The 14,426-nt window shown below is 45.8% G+C and overlaps 1 protein-coding gene across 5 annotated transcripts in view; it reads right to left on the bottom strand.

Annotated features, from left to right (window-relative positions):
- Positions 1–14,389, bottom strand: part of LOC135397338 (Kv channel-interacting protein 4-like) — a 157,741-nt gene extending 143,352 nt beyond the window's left edge. For 3 of the 5 annotated variants that reach the window (XM_064628873.1, XM_064628868.1, XM_064628871.1), the window contains exon 1: positions 12,871–13,419. The gene's annotated coding sequence lies outside the window, so the exon portion shown is untranslated. Of the gene's footprint in view, positions 1–12,610; positions 12,718–12,870; positions 13,420–14,215 lie in introns of those variants that run through there. The other 2 variants (XM_064628869.1, XM_064628870.1) reach the window with 2 other exon arrangements.
- Positions 14,390–14,426: the final 37 nt, after the last annotated feature.

Below are 14,426 nucleotides of genomic sequence, written 5' to 3'. Positions count from 1 at the left end.
GTCACCACAGACGAGGGAGGGGGCTGTATATTCACTCGACTACGCCACTGTTGCGTTAAATACGGACGCTCAAAATGTCGGGAGGAACGGAGGTCTCGTCTAAGAGCACTATAGGAAAAAAAAAGGCAGTATTTTTTCGGGGCCATCGGTTCCCGTCGGGACTAAATTCGTGCAAGTTTCGGTGCCGGAGAGTAAATTTATGGTCAGAGGACTAAAATGTGGAAGAGTTGCAGATTTTGGAGACTCGAAGCCGTAATTTATAGCTAACGCAGCAGGGCCCAGAGGCTGGTTCTCCAGTGGGTTCCAACCCATTGTAGTATCGTGGGGAATGAAGAGGCTGGCAGCGCCGCAGAAGCAGCTCTTTCAACTCGGAGATGGACGAGCATTGCACTGCTGAGAGAAGACCGTCGTTCCATTCTTCCGAGGTCTAGTGGCACCCTTCCCTGGCTTCCCGCCAGTGGAGAACTGACATTCTCCTCCTACCTATATGCTTCTACAAGAACCGCTTTCCGCGTGCCACGAAATACCTTTTGTCAAGATGCTGCATTAATTCATCGGATGCGACACGATGTGGCTTTTAAAGCTCAGTGACGTTACCGCTTGAGACAAGTTGGCTCTCCAAGATGCCCTCGCTGCAGTCATCTGGAAGGTCTCAGGCACATGCTCGCACTATCCCGAACCAGTTGGACTCTCGCCCCTCCCTATGTCCATGACCACATCCAACTCACAAACTTTCTGTCCTAAAAGCACTTGTAAACTCTCTGGACACCGTATGACTTGAGTCCTCACTGTGAGGCGACTCATTATTCCATTTCACCGCCAGCAATGGGGTAGAGTATTGTCCCTGGCAACGATGATGATTATCATTAAAATAATGTTCTTGTTGTTACTCCTTTTTGTTCTTTTTTTTTTCTTATAGTGTAGTAATCCAGAACTCCTCTTTTGCACTTTTTTATCTACCGATAACTAACGGGTGACGTGATGCGATGTGATGGAGGAAGACAAAATTGGGGACGTAAGTCACGAGGACTGCCGATTGATTGATTGAATCAATCAGCAGCCAGACTGCTACCCGAGACCATTTAGCCACGGTTAGTTGGAAAAAAAAGGGGGAAACCCAGTAGTTGGGGGAGAGAAAAACGCCTCCACGTAGGGCGAGCGAAAGTGGCTTTTTATTTATTTTTATTTACTATTATTATTTGTTTTTGTTTTTTGTTTTTTGTTTTTTTTGCCAACGTCAACATGCAACCTCCAGAAACGGCTGCAATCCCTTCCGAAAAAGAGGCCAATCATTTTCTTTCAATCTCGCGATGTGGCTTCAACGTTAAGACGGCTACTTCCGGTACAAAAGATGGTCAGGCAAAAACCGAAATAGGTAGTCTCGAGTACGTGGAGAAAATTTCGTCCAGTTAGACAGCGTGCCTAGTGGAGAAATTTATATATTTAGGTTGATATATTATAGGTTGAGGTAAAAGGATTATCAAACAGCCACGAAGTTTTACAGAAGTTACGCGGAAACAGATTTTAGGGAAGTTACAAACACTAGTTTATTACATAGGGAGACGTCAAAAAGTAAAATGGGCAAGGGGTCGACGTTTCGACAGTGGCACTGTCTTCGTCAGGACAAGTGCCACTGTCGAAACGTCGACTCCTTGTCCATTTTACTTTTTAACATCTCCCTATGTAATAAACTAGTGTTTGTAACTGTCCTAAAATATATTTCCGCGTCTTTTTTTGCAACTTATATATATATTGCGATCGCTCTGTTTGTCGGGAAGTAGGAAACGCCGTTGTAAACCTTTAAAGCGAAACGAGAGCTGAACTGCTAGACGGACCTTTGAGGGAACTGAACAACCCGACGTCGCTCGACAATTCCTCCATAGTTTCCATTGTGACACCCATTGCGACACAAACATAGCGTCGCTTTACCCGAATAGAGCGCTTCAAAGTTTCTGCACCGTTCAACACGATTGGCAACATGTGTTTGGGAAGCCATTTCCCTCGGGGAGGCGTTAAATGACATTTGAATGCAAATGCAGATAATGGGCTTTATATATATATCGGCAACAAGCACCACGTGGAGGCTTATCAAAGCAAACTAGGACAAACTTTTGATTTTGTTTTTAGGTCACAGTTAGCACTGTGCGCATTGTACACACGTAGTGAGCAGATGGAGAGAAGTAGGAGACTTCGTGGATAGCAGCATGAAGCCGGCCCAGGATGCAAAGACCATCTGGATGGTTTAACCAGCACCCTGCCGTCCGGGCGGCAGGGTGCTGGTTAAAGAGATACAGAGAAGCGCCGTTATCTTCTCACGTTTATCCGACTCATTCTCAGCAACTACAACGGTACACCCGAAGTACAAAGAAACATCTAATAAAGCGACTTTCTCCGCTAGGGGACGCGTTCTCGTCCTTGGGCTATATATATATGAGAATCATTAGAAGACATCATCTCGGTAGATGATTAGGAACTACTAAAAGACGAGACCTCCCAGTCTGGAAGACGGAAGGTGGACCAGAAGGAGAGGGCGGTAAACAGACGACGAGCCGAGGTTATTTGCGGGGAACATATCCGAGAGTTTACGCTCCCGGAGGACCTTTCGGCGCCAGCTACTAATTATGTTGGCCGTTACTAATAAGGGTATTTAAGTTTCCGGGTAAACAGAGGAAGCGTGTGAAAATGGCGCTTTCCTGTCCAGCGTATACGGGTCAACTAAACGGACTACATAAAGGACTGCTAGGATCAAATAGAGTTCGTTTTGTTGGAGTACTAGGACAGCATGAAGCCTATGTTACCAGCTGAAGGACTCTGTAACGGACAGCTGCAAGATGATGACTTTGCTAGAACTCCGCGTAAGAAGCGTATATTGCTCGTATATTAGGATTCTTCCCGAGTTTATTACCGAATGTGCTAAAAAAACGAGGGAAGGCAAAAAAAAAATTAATCACGCCATTCACTCACGTAGTTTCACTCGAAAAGAAAAATAAACGGGGAAATATTATCATAGTTCATAGAACATAGTTCATGAAAAGTCTGCAGTGAAATTATTCCGCGCACCATTAAATTAGGCTACGTAAATATTCCAGTTACAAAATCCTCACATTCGCTGTTCACACGTAAGTACGGGAAAACACGTCTAACCTGACGAAACAGAAGCTAAATAATAAAAACATGACGCTTACCTCTTATCCTTAACCCTTATCCTAACCGTAGCCTTTTAGTCATTCCCGTGCCAGAGTGGATGACTGGAAATCTCGAGACATGAACTTCTCAGCATGGCAGTTTGGCTTTCCACAGCGATAGTTCACAGTCCAAATAAATCTAAATTCCCTTTGCAGGCCTGTACTTTCTTGAGGATTGTTTATCCGCAGATGAGCACATTTTTATCGCGATAACGTCGAGGCAGAAAGTAAATAATCTTTGTCGCCCGTTCCTAATACTTTGTTTACGGAACGCTCAAAAACTATCGCTCAGGATGAGGTATTTGTTTTGCTTCTCCTCCCAGGAGCTCGAAATACACGAGTTTACGCTTCTTCCCATTAGAACGAAGCAGCGAGCTCACTATTACCCATTCATCATGAGTATATATTTGTTTCGTTCTCTGGTCAGTGGTCATGCTGAAGACGACTCTGTGGGTTGTACTCCTTCCTATCGCATTCGGGGGGTCTCCCTGAAGACCCCGTCTACCGAACGCACACCTGTACACAGCTCATATCCACAACTGTTTCGCGTTGCCAAGGCAGAACTAAAAAAAAAAAAAAAAGAATGTATCTTTGAAGCGTATGACGAATGATTCAGCGACCCCGAAGTCACTCTAACAACCAATCTCTACCTGTGCTTACATCTCTTTTTAGCGATACACAATCCGCGCTGTCCACGCCCAAGTTTAGGAACAAATCAAAGGCGAGTGTTAGTATGAATCGTTATCTCCCAAACCGTCCGCGTATATACGGTATGGCGGGGAATGAGAATGCATGGAATCATCTAGTTGGGCTGCGACAAAAAAACGTTCGCGAACCGTTCCAGCGGAAAACTCCCTTATATTTGGCTGTATAGCTACAGTTGTATACGGAAGCGATAGATCGCATATACTTGACGTGACTTAAGTAATTTGTACCCCGTCGGAGTCGAAACCGTATCCTTGAACTCTGTATGTGGACACGCTAACAGATCCAGCGAGAGCAGATTTCTCGTCTCGACGGACCTCTTTGACACTTTGCGACGCTCTTTGTCTTTCGTGCATTGAGATTTCAGACGTGGACTCTCCTATATACACTGTTGCTTTTGGTGCCAAGTTTTGTGGCGATGTTTTCATCCATTCCGTTTCAAAGTGCATAGATTTGGGTAGTTTCCCTTTCTTTTATGAATAACGCGTCCTGGTGTAGCCAGTCCCGAGTGGTACATGATTCGTTATTTGGTATCTCATCGTCACCGTTTATTGTTGTTGTTGTTGTTGTTGTATTCGCGAGGCAACTGCCTCGCGAGCGAAATCCAAACGTACACTTTGGAGATTAACATTGCATCGGAGGGTTTACGCACCGTCACGGTACATCACTCTGATTATACCTTTACGTATGCTTGACTGTGTCGAAATTAAAACTGAAGCTCTCCCGCAGCAGCATTTTCTTTATTCCCGTTATAAAAGTTGCGGTTAACTAATATTTTTGGTTGACATCATACCCTAACAGCACGCGATTCTGGCTTTCTGTCTCATATTGAGTCCGGAGGTGTAATTGTTAGTGATAAGGGTTTCCGAATATTACGACTACTGATGCTTATGATTTATTGCTTTTCATGTGAAGCAAAACTGTTTGAGGCAGGGAAGGGAAGAACGTACAAAACAGCGCAAGTGCGCGTTCACCAACATTTTCAACACGGCGAGCATTAATACCAAACATGTCGCAGATCCTGAGTGTGTGTGGAGCACTTGTCAATTTCAAAGCCCCCGATGATAAGCGAGGAGCGATTAACATAACACAAGAAGTAAAGAGTGAACAATAAGTGCAGCGAACGTCAATGCGACCTGGCTACGTCCAGTAGTCGTGGTTTCAAGATGTGGTGTGTATGGCTTTTATTGCGGTATCTTTAGCTGTCATCTTGTCGTTTGTCCTTTCCACCATTGGTGATCCCACATGATGCTGTACTTTAATTTTCGTTAAAATGGGACCCTAAAATGTTTTCAACCATGTCTAAACTTGAGAGTTGCGACACGCACCTTGCCTATAGATGAAAATTCCATTCCTGCCTGGTACTTCGTCCACGTTAAATAATTTCACGAATCCCTTCGAAGCACTCGCTTCCCCAAGAATGCGCTTAGGGACTCCAGCTTCTCAAAGCCGAAGAAAACGCAATGCACTTCCACACTGCGACACGCTGTATATCTGACTGTATTGCACGTTCTAAACGGACCATGTCGCTTCAATGCAGCACTGAGACGGGACGAAGGGCGGTTAAAACAGGGAGACAAACGTATACCTCTTCCTCCCTTTGATCAACTAAACGGACCGATTGTTTCAACTTCTCCCGCACGCGGCGCTGACTTTCACTGATTGCAGCGCCGCCTGGCCGAGAGCTACAGGCCTTGCACATTAGGATGTCTCTTCTTGTTTATAAGAGTCGATTGCACGCGGATTGCATACCCGTACCGTACCGTACCGCCAACATTGGGTTTTTTTTTTTTTCTGCGTTAGCACCACAAAGCATCTGTCGCTATGAGTGTACACACGTGGAGTGAGGTCCGGAGCGTTAGTACACGCATTGGGCCGACTTCATGGGAAGCGTTTCCGTCTTGCAAGTGTCTTTGAAGCCTCAGACAACACATGAAAACCCCTTTAGCGCGACCCCGAAGAAATAGCAGATCTTGAATCCACCCGGACGGGCCGGCATCTGAAGGCGTAAATGCTTATAATACGCGGCAAACATCTTTCAGTTACTCGAGAACTACTAAGTATTTAAGAGAAGGAAGAATGTCTTACATAAGAAAAAAAAATCTCTTTACTGCGACATACTACTTACATAATTCCGCCATTCATTCGCGTTCCAGAGAACGGAGGTAGACGATATTCCTTCGATCTGCCAGGGACATATAGTTGGCGCACATTTCAAGCTCCATCTAAAGTTTATCGCGGACCTTTAGAAATGCAGCGCATGACACCGAAACGGCCAAGAATTTCGTGGCCAAGGAGTCTCGGGGGTCACGTTGGAACGTGTGCCAACGATCGTGCTCTGACATAAAGACCGGACGAAAGAATAACAGAAATCATAGCGGAAGGACATTTCCCGGTGGAGCTGTAAAATGCTCACTGTCGCGGAGAAGCAAGGGGACGGCATATGGAAAGGAGATGCCATATTCACCGATTGGCCCACCGGAAAACGCGCAACGTTGCCAACGGCGCGCCGTTTCACGCCAAGGTGAGCCGTCTGGCCGTTCTGGAGATGTCTTCACGAACTCGGGGGACGACATAAAGTGACTCGCTTTTGTTCGTTCCCGAGTTTCGGTTTGCGAGGATACTTTGCGTTTTTAATGGTCCCGCTGTAAACTTTGTGGTATGTAAGTGACGTGTGAATACACACACACACCCATATATATTGGATGGTGATGGGGTGGGCGATTCACCGCCGCTGGAGGTGTGAATACTTCGTTGTGGAAGTCCCGGTTTTGTAGAAATGACTCTGTACTGACGTCAAAGCGGAAGACCAGTCACCCAGACTGGCTTCCCTCAAGACAACCCCTGAACTCACGGCGTGTGAAAGATTCATGTACGTATTGTCGCCGTGCAACAGTCGAAAACTGCTGGAGATTGCGACCTGCCCTGTAAAGCACCCTACCGGATACCCGCTCTACCCATATCTAGTACTTGTACGGGTGCGACCATTATTTACTGCGCGCCATCTACACTTAGCGGAACATCTACTTCCAAAAGAACGTGTCTATCGCGTATCGGCACGGGCAGCCGGAGACTGGATGGTGTTCCATCGGCAAGACGTCATGCCTGTTCGTCGAGCGTCCAGCCAGCCAACAGTGACATGATGTCGTCTGACACATCCACCCACACGGGACAAGCTCTCTCTCTCTCTTTCTCTCTTCTTTTTTTTAGTTTCGTGTTAGCGCCGGCGCATATGAACGGCGTTCAGACGTGAACAGATAGAGAGAAGACAGCAGGAAGGAGTCGGAGATAGGAAGGGTTATGATGATTTGATTTGGTGTTTAATGGCGCAACAACAAACAAAACTGGGAGTTAATATGCGCCCTGGGCAGACTTCATGGGGAACTGTACCGCCTGGAAAGCCTCCCGGAAACCCTCAGGCAGCACAGCCGCGGTTCGAACCGGTGTCACCTCCCAGCCTCGGTGTGGAAGGCGACCATCCTAAACTAAGCCCTACGGCACGCGAGCCGGTGGACGGGGAGGTGCTCTAAGGTAAGACTCTCTCGGGTAGTGAACTACAAACTCGACCTGCTCCGAACCAACGAATGAAGGAAACGAATGGTCCCGCAAAAGGTCGTATGTGGAGAATGGTTCACCGAGGGATCGTGAACGGCTTGACTTTTACGTACGGCATCCCCCGACCGCGCTCTGCTTGTAGACACGTGCGTGCGACGGTCATCCGCAACAACATTTCTTGAAAAGTTGCGCGTGTAACAACGCAGAAGAAAAAAAAAAACGAAAAATGTGATGGCGAGGCGGAAGGGATATAGTACTTGCTCAAGAGCCATGTGACGGGGAGTAGATTTCAAGTCGCTGCCTTAATAAACCTCTACCCGAGAAACGTCATCATGACGTTGGTAGACAGACTGAAACCGAAACAGATCGGAACCGGGAAGGGCTGAGTTCCACGAATGGGCACTTGTTAGCCGCCTCCTATCGAAAGAAAAGTAGGACCGAAGGTCGCGTCCCTTTTCAGAGGAGATCGTAATCCCCTCAAGACCGTGGCTTTCCGGCGCGACCTTGTTCGCCACTTGCTTTGAACGTATAGTTCAACTCTACCACATTGGTGGCGCTGTCGAACACTATGACGTCATTTGTTTACAAACAGGCAGAGGTCTATTGGTTGCCAAAGCACCCTTTTTGGGAAATTGACGTAATAGCGTTCTTCTGGGTTCGACTGTGCCCCGAAACGTGCCTAAGGGCAACATCACCTAGATGTTGAGAAAGTCTGCTTACTCGTCGACGTGACGCAACAACTAAGAGTCAGCCAATCAGGGTGATGTTTTCAACGGCAGTAGCTAATCACGAACGCGCTTTCAGCGGTCGTAGCCACCCTCGTTTGCGAGTAGTGATTCAACGTCCCTGCGCGCTGAATGGGAAATGTTTAAAATAAATCGCAAAAGGGTCCCACATCTTTCTCGAAACATTTTCTGGAAAGCGTGTCGCACTTTTTGGTCTACAGATTCAGGTCTACGGGCACCAACTTAGCTGCAATCATTTGCGAGTTCCTAAATTCGGTGAACAGCGGGCGAATTCTGACTTTATATGTCCACGTACCAAGGAGAGAGAGGAGGCAATAAGCAGGCCTTATGTATCTAGCTGGCGTTGCTAAAGGATCCCTCAGGGATCCCTCGGACGACAACGCCATCTCTCCTTATTTTTTTATTTTTTTAAGGAACGGCAAGCCGGCGTGCTGCTGACCTTTCCCCTTTTATCTTTTTTTTTTTTCCTCTGCCAAGAAATTCCCCCATCCCTCCTTCCACGTGGTCATATAGAGCCGCAATGCTGGTTTACATCGAAGCTCAATCCGCGATTTATCGCAATTAAATTTCGATAAAGACTGCCAGTAGTAACTTGTAAAATATTCTTCTAAAAGTAAAATACCGTCATCTCAATACATTTCTCGTTAACTTGTAGTTCCCGGGCTTTGTCTCCAAACTTTTCTCCTCACTTCCGCGTCGAGTTTTTAAATGTACGATATTAAAGCAATACAGAACTTATGCTCGAGATTTCATTTCCTTTCTTATTTTATTATTGTTTCGTGTTAGGACCGTGAGGCACTACTTCCTGGGCCAACTTCAGGAGGAACTGTGTCTAGAAAGTATCCCGGAACATTCAGGGAGAACCTCAAACAGCACAAGCGGTGGTAGAATTGGAACCGATGACCTTTGAACCTGTCAGCCATTTGTGAGACTTCTACAACTGCTCGCACAAGGATGTCTCAAAGCATAAAAGATGGAAACGGGTCTCTGGAAGCTCTCCACGAGAACTGCGACGAATACCTGATAAGATAAACCCTTATTTTGCAAGGATGTAAATTCTCTAATAGAGAATGGATATTGAGAATAGCTAAATTTTTCTGGTTTCTGACGTGGACGGCAATATACGAGCAAGCTGAGGAGAATCTTCTCAGCTTAGACTATATACGTTTCTACGAGTATGGCTTCTAGTACCTTTCGTGTTTTCGAGTGCGTCATGTTCTTTAACGCGATCACACGCATAGTTTGCGCCAACCAGTGACACATATACAGGGTGTCCACGCTAATCGTGAACATATTTTTAAAAAATATATATAACACTTTTTCCAAGATGAAATCAATTGCAATATAGCATATGCTGAAGGGCACTCCCTAGGAGGGCATTAGCAAAGTCCAAAGGCAATGTCTCAATTAACTTTCGTTAATTAACTCGTTAATTATAAAAGCGACAAAGTTGTCCCAATGAGAACATCTGTTCCTTTCGGTCACCTGATATCGTAGCCGTTTTCAGAACAAAAATCCGTTCGATAGATCGCCCGCAAAAAATTAGTGAAGGAATGCCATTTTTTTCTTTATTTTGTTCATTGCGCATCTTCGCAGACGCGTATTTCCTTCATCCCCAACGTGAGAGGGGAAGGGAGTACAGGCCGCCTCATGCGTCGAAGATGAGCTTTAACTTGCGGAAACAAAACAAAAACAAATGTATCGGGTGACTCTATCGGAACTGGCCTTATCTTGGGTTGCATTTTGTGTTTCCTTTTAATCTTTTTCCAGGACGCGAGAGGCGATAGTGTGATCTTTCTTCCTCTCACATTGGGGGTGAAGGAAAGACGCGTCTTCTACGAAGCGCAATGAACAAAATAAAGAAAAAATGGCGTTCCTTCACGAATTTTTTGCGGACGATCTATCGAACGGATTTTTGTTCTGAAAACGGCTACGATATCAGGTGACCGAAAGGAACAGATGTTCTCATTCGGACAACTTTGTAGCTTTTATGATTAAAAAGTTAATTAATGAAAGTTAATTGAGACATTGCCTTTGGACTTTGCTAATGCCCTCCTAGGGAGTGCCCTTCAGCATATGCTATATTGCAATTGATTTCATCTTGGAAAAAGTGTTATATATATATATATTAAAAATCTGTTCACACTTATAGTGGACACTGTCCACGCTAATATGTATACTTCTTTGCAGGCACAATGTGCACGAGTACATCCATCGCGTGTTCTGTGTGCACATATCATCCGTTTGTGATGCCCTGTTTCTAATTGTTTCTAATCAAAACCAGGTACAATCTGCACAGGTACAAATAAGTAAGTACAGCGAAGTTGACCCGTAGTTCTCTTGCTTGATGACAATACACACGCCCGTTGGTCTTCCGCTCCAATGCCACTACGTATACAGAAGTTGGCTAACTACTCCTTTCGTGAAGAAGAGGCAGAAAAACGCAGTAGCTAGTCCTGGCAAAAGTAGTAGCGATCGTTGTTGATAGATGACAGTAGAAAGCCAACAAGAAACATAGATTGATAGACAAAAAAATTTAAAATATCTAAGACAACACTGTGAACACACGCACATGAATTGTGTCACGTGATCACCTATAACGCAAAAATGCAAATCGATATACGGATGTAGTGTTTCGACAGAGATTTTGTTCATGCAGCCACTGATCTGTATACTTACGAAAGTAATTTTATTGAGATTCCGGCGCCGAAAACATAGCGCTCGATAAGCCACGCAGCGCCGTCTAGCAACAACAACGATTAAAGGGTCCCCCTCTGCGTAGAACACGCGACTGACGGCGACATATTTTGTGACATAGTTATTGAATTTTCTTTTCTTTTTTTTTTTTTTTTTCGTTTTCGACGTCCGCTTGCGAATCGATAATGGTCGTTCCTACTGTTCATTAAAGGAAGCATTTTATTGCATTCGTGCGTGGTTGCTGTATAATCAGACGGAAATCTAGTGCGGAGATATTGGGTGTGGGAGTATCCGAGACATGATCGAAACGTCGGCTTGTGGCAATATCAAAATACAATTATGCGAGTCGAAAAAAAAAAAACGTCAGTCGCTAGACTGATAAAAAATAAGTGTGCACTAAAAACACGAATACAAGAGCCATTCAAATCCGAGTGTTCAAATGCCATGTTCAGTCGCTCTATATGAAAGAGAGGATTGAATTCTTGCATTGAAATGGGGCAATGGTGAATCTCCGGAAATATCCGAGCAGAATACGCTTTACAAAATGAGCAGAACAGTCGTCTGCTACCACAAAAATTGTATTTGTAGCCCTTGGCACACGCTGACTAAATGAAAGTAGATTATTGATTGGAACCGTAGAATTAGGGCCTGTGAACAACACGAGTGTCTTCTAGTGACGGTTAATGCTAGTCTTCTAGGGTGTTTGCTGCATTTTCGAGTGAGATCAGACGCTGTAAGGTATCAGAGCCTGTCACAGTGTTGTCGCATACGATATCAAGAAACATGATAACAGTAAAGTGTGGAAAACATGTGCCACTCGTCATGCATGTGCTCGAGATGACACTCTCTCTCCCTGGAACACGGCTTCCTAGATTATTTCTTAAATGTTTTGCCGTATAAAAGAGGGCTTTCTAGAGGTGATAAGAGAAAGAAGTTGCCCAGTATAGATGTAGTTTGCGGTCAGTTGAACTATGTGCAAATAAAGAATTTTGAAAGAATCGCATCCCTACCGCTTGCGTTACATTCGAAATCGTTAAACAGCACTCTATCCACGGCTGCACCCTCATTGCGTTCTCGTGCTCTGCTGCAAACAACCAAATTATGCCGTCCGCTAACAGCAGTGTTGTCTTCTGCGATTTCTGGTTGCTCTCCCCTTTTGCGTGACAGACGCGCGCGTATCGTGCAGTATACTCACGATCCACAATACTCAAAAACTATAAAGGCAGAGGCGCAAATTTCTCCACGGTTCGTGTAGAGTGTCACACTGATTATTGTCAAGCGTTAAATGACGTTATCTGCACCTATATAAGGACACCATAGTGGTACCGTGGCCTTATCTGTGCCGAGAGCGTTATCTCCCGTCAAGATGTACATTATGGCTGTATTAGACTTCGTAGTAAAGTCTATTTAGGATTCGTGATTTGCACCTGTGCGTTCGCATCAGTGCTAGTGAGAATGCAGTGGGAGAGATATTGATAACGGTGTGTTCACTCGGAGCGGGGGTGCCGGTTCATGCTGACAGAGATAAACTATTCTAAAAGCGATAAAACCCCAGTGCAGGGGACACGGACAGACGAAACACAGACGAAGCACTGGAAGACATACACTGGAAGGCACACGAAGAGATAAACACCTGCCGAAAAGTCGCGTAATCCATGGGATCGTTATAGTAAGTATAAGCAGTCTATACTGCCACTCTGACAGTGCGCCGCTGTATCTTACTTGATAAAAGTTTTTGTCCTTTCCGCCAGAGAAAACGCTGTCTTGGGCATACGGAAGAAGTCGTGTCCATGTCATTCTTATCAACCCGATAACCATCGCTGCTTTGCCTGAGTTGCCGGAGCAGTGAACAAAGAAATACACCGCATTTATCCTTCCGGTATAGGGTGGAGGATAACCATGTGCATATTTTTCGTCAAGAGACGGGACTGTGTCACCCTTTATTTTAGCAGAAGACAAAGCAGAAATCGAGGAAGACTTACCGCCTGTCAAGTTCTGAAGCAGAAGTAATCCATCAGGCACAGATTACGCTCCTCATTGTTGTCGACCAAACAAACGAAATAACTTTGGCGTGAGTAGCACGTGATGTGCCCTTCTAGCACGAGAACCGTTTCAAACGGAAAAAGGTTTCTCAGGAGGGAGGGGGTAGCGGAGGAGTGGACGGGAACATTGGGATGAGCGCTTCAAGAAACACAACTAGATGGTGCTGCCCACAGGCGGCAGTCGGTGGAAGGAAAATTTTGCGCGCGCCTTCTGTTGAGGTGTCGAAGAACGCTGACGACGCGCGGGTTCTGGCTCGTTGCAGTCGCGTAATTGGCAGTATGTATAGCTGCAAGGTCACGCTACAAAGACTCCGAGGTGCTGGCTTCAAATCCTACCACCCTTTGTGGAATTTCCTCTGGCAAGACTTTTCAGTCGGATGTTGCCATAGTTCTTTCTGAAGTCGGCGCACAGGGCTCCGTTGAGATTTTTTCACCTCTTGCATCGTGGTGCTAACAAGGAACGAAACAAAAACAAAATAACGTATTCGATTGGTGTGGTTTCCGTGCATCCGTCTCGTGGAAAAAGTATTATTCTTCTATTTGGACGAATATATTAGCTGCAGTCGTGCTGTAGCGGGAACGAAACCGGCCGACGGCGCCAGTGAACATGGTGTCGTGGTAGAAGTTGCTCACCTTTCTTGGGGACACACGCCTTGCCTTGAGCCGAGATGTCAGCGAACGTTAAAGAACTGGGCAGAATTGATACGCGCGGGTGCGGTTATATCCGCGTGACATCCTGTTTTGTGGATGCAAATTGAACACTTTGAAATGAGCGCAGACGAAATGTGTGCACAACGGCGCAGATCCGAGGATATCTGTGCCACTGGCGCGTCCATCCGCTGTCTCGCGAAAGGCGCAAAGGAAGGTTACCCTCCGCAAGCCCCGATAAGCATAATGATTGTCGCCAGAAATATGGAATCTAGTGGATTAGCGAAGGGATATTTTGGGACAGTGTGAGACACGAGATTGAATGATCCGTTGCTTCGTGTATCACTGTTGGACGCACCCTGCAAGTCACTGAGAAGGCGCGTTAGCTTAGCTTAATTGGTAGAGCCCTGGACCGGCAATCCAGAAGACGTGGGTTCGAGTCCTACAGCTGGCTAACCTTTTCAGTGACTTTCATCTTTCACTGTTGGTGTTTGCTCGCTTCCTAAGTGAGGAACAACATCTGCGTCACCGTTTCGATTGTGACCTTCAGCGGAACCGACGAACCACCGCCACACACGGTATAATGCAGTGAACGTCGGACTTCGAGTCGGAGACGATTAACTAAACATTCTGTTACCTTCAGCTCTCCCATCAGTCTGTACTTAGCGGTGCGGAATTTTTTTTAAAGTGAACAATCATGGTGGGAGGGTGCACCGAGGAGCGCCGGGGAGAAGGGACATGATGACCTCACGGTGGTCTGAGGGGACTTCTGTAAGAGGACGACGACGGGAGATTGTGAGTGAGTGAGGCCAGGATCTGTGAGGAAGAAGAAGAAGAAGAATGAGATG

Source organism: Ornithodoros turicata, chromosome 6 (genome assembly GCF_037126465.1).
Source record: "Ornithodoros turicata isolate Travis chromosome 6, ASM3712646v1, whole genome shotgun sequence".
Classification (NCBI taxonomy): domain Eukaryota; kingdom Metazoa; phylum Arthropoda; class Arachnida; order Ixodida; family Argasidae; genus Ornithodoros; species Ornithodoros turicata.
This window is presented reverse-complemented; position numbering and strand designations above follow the sequence as displayed.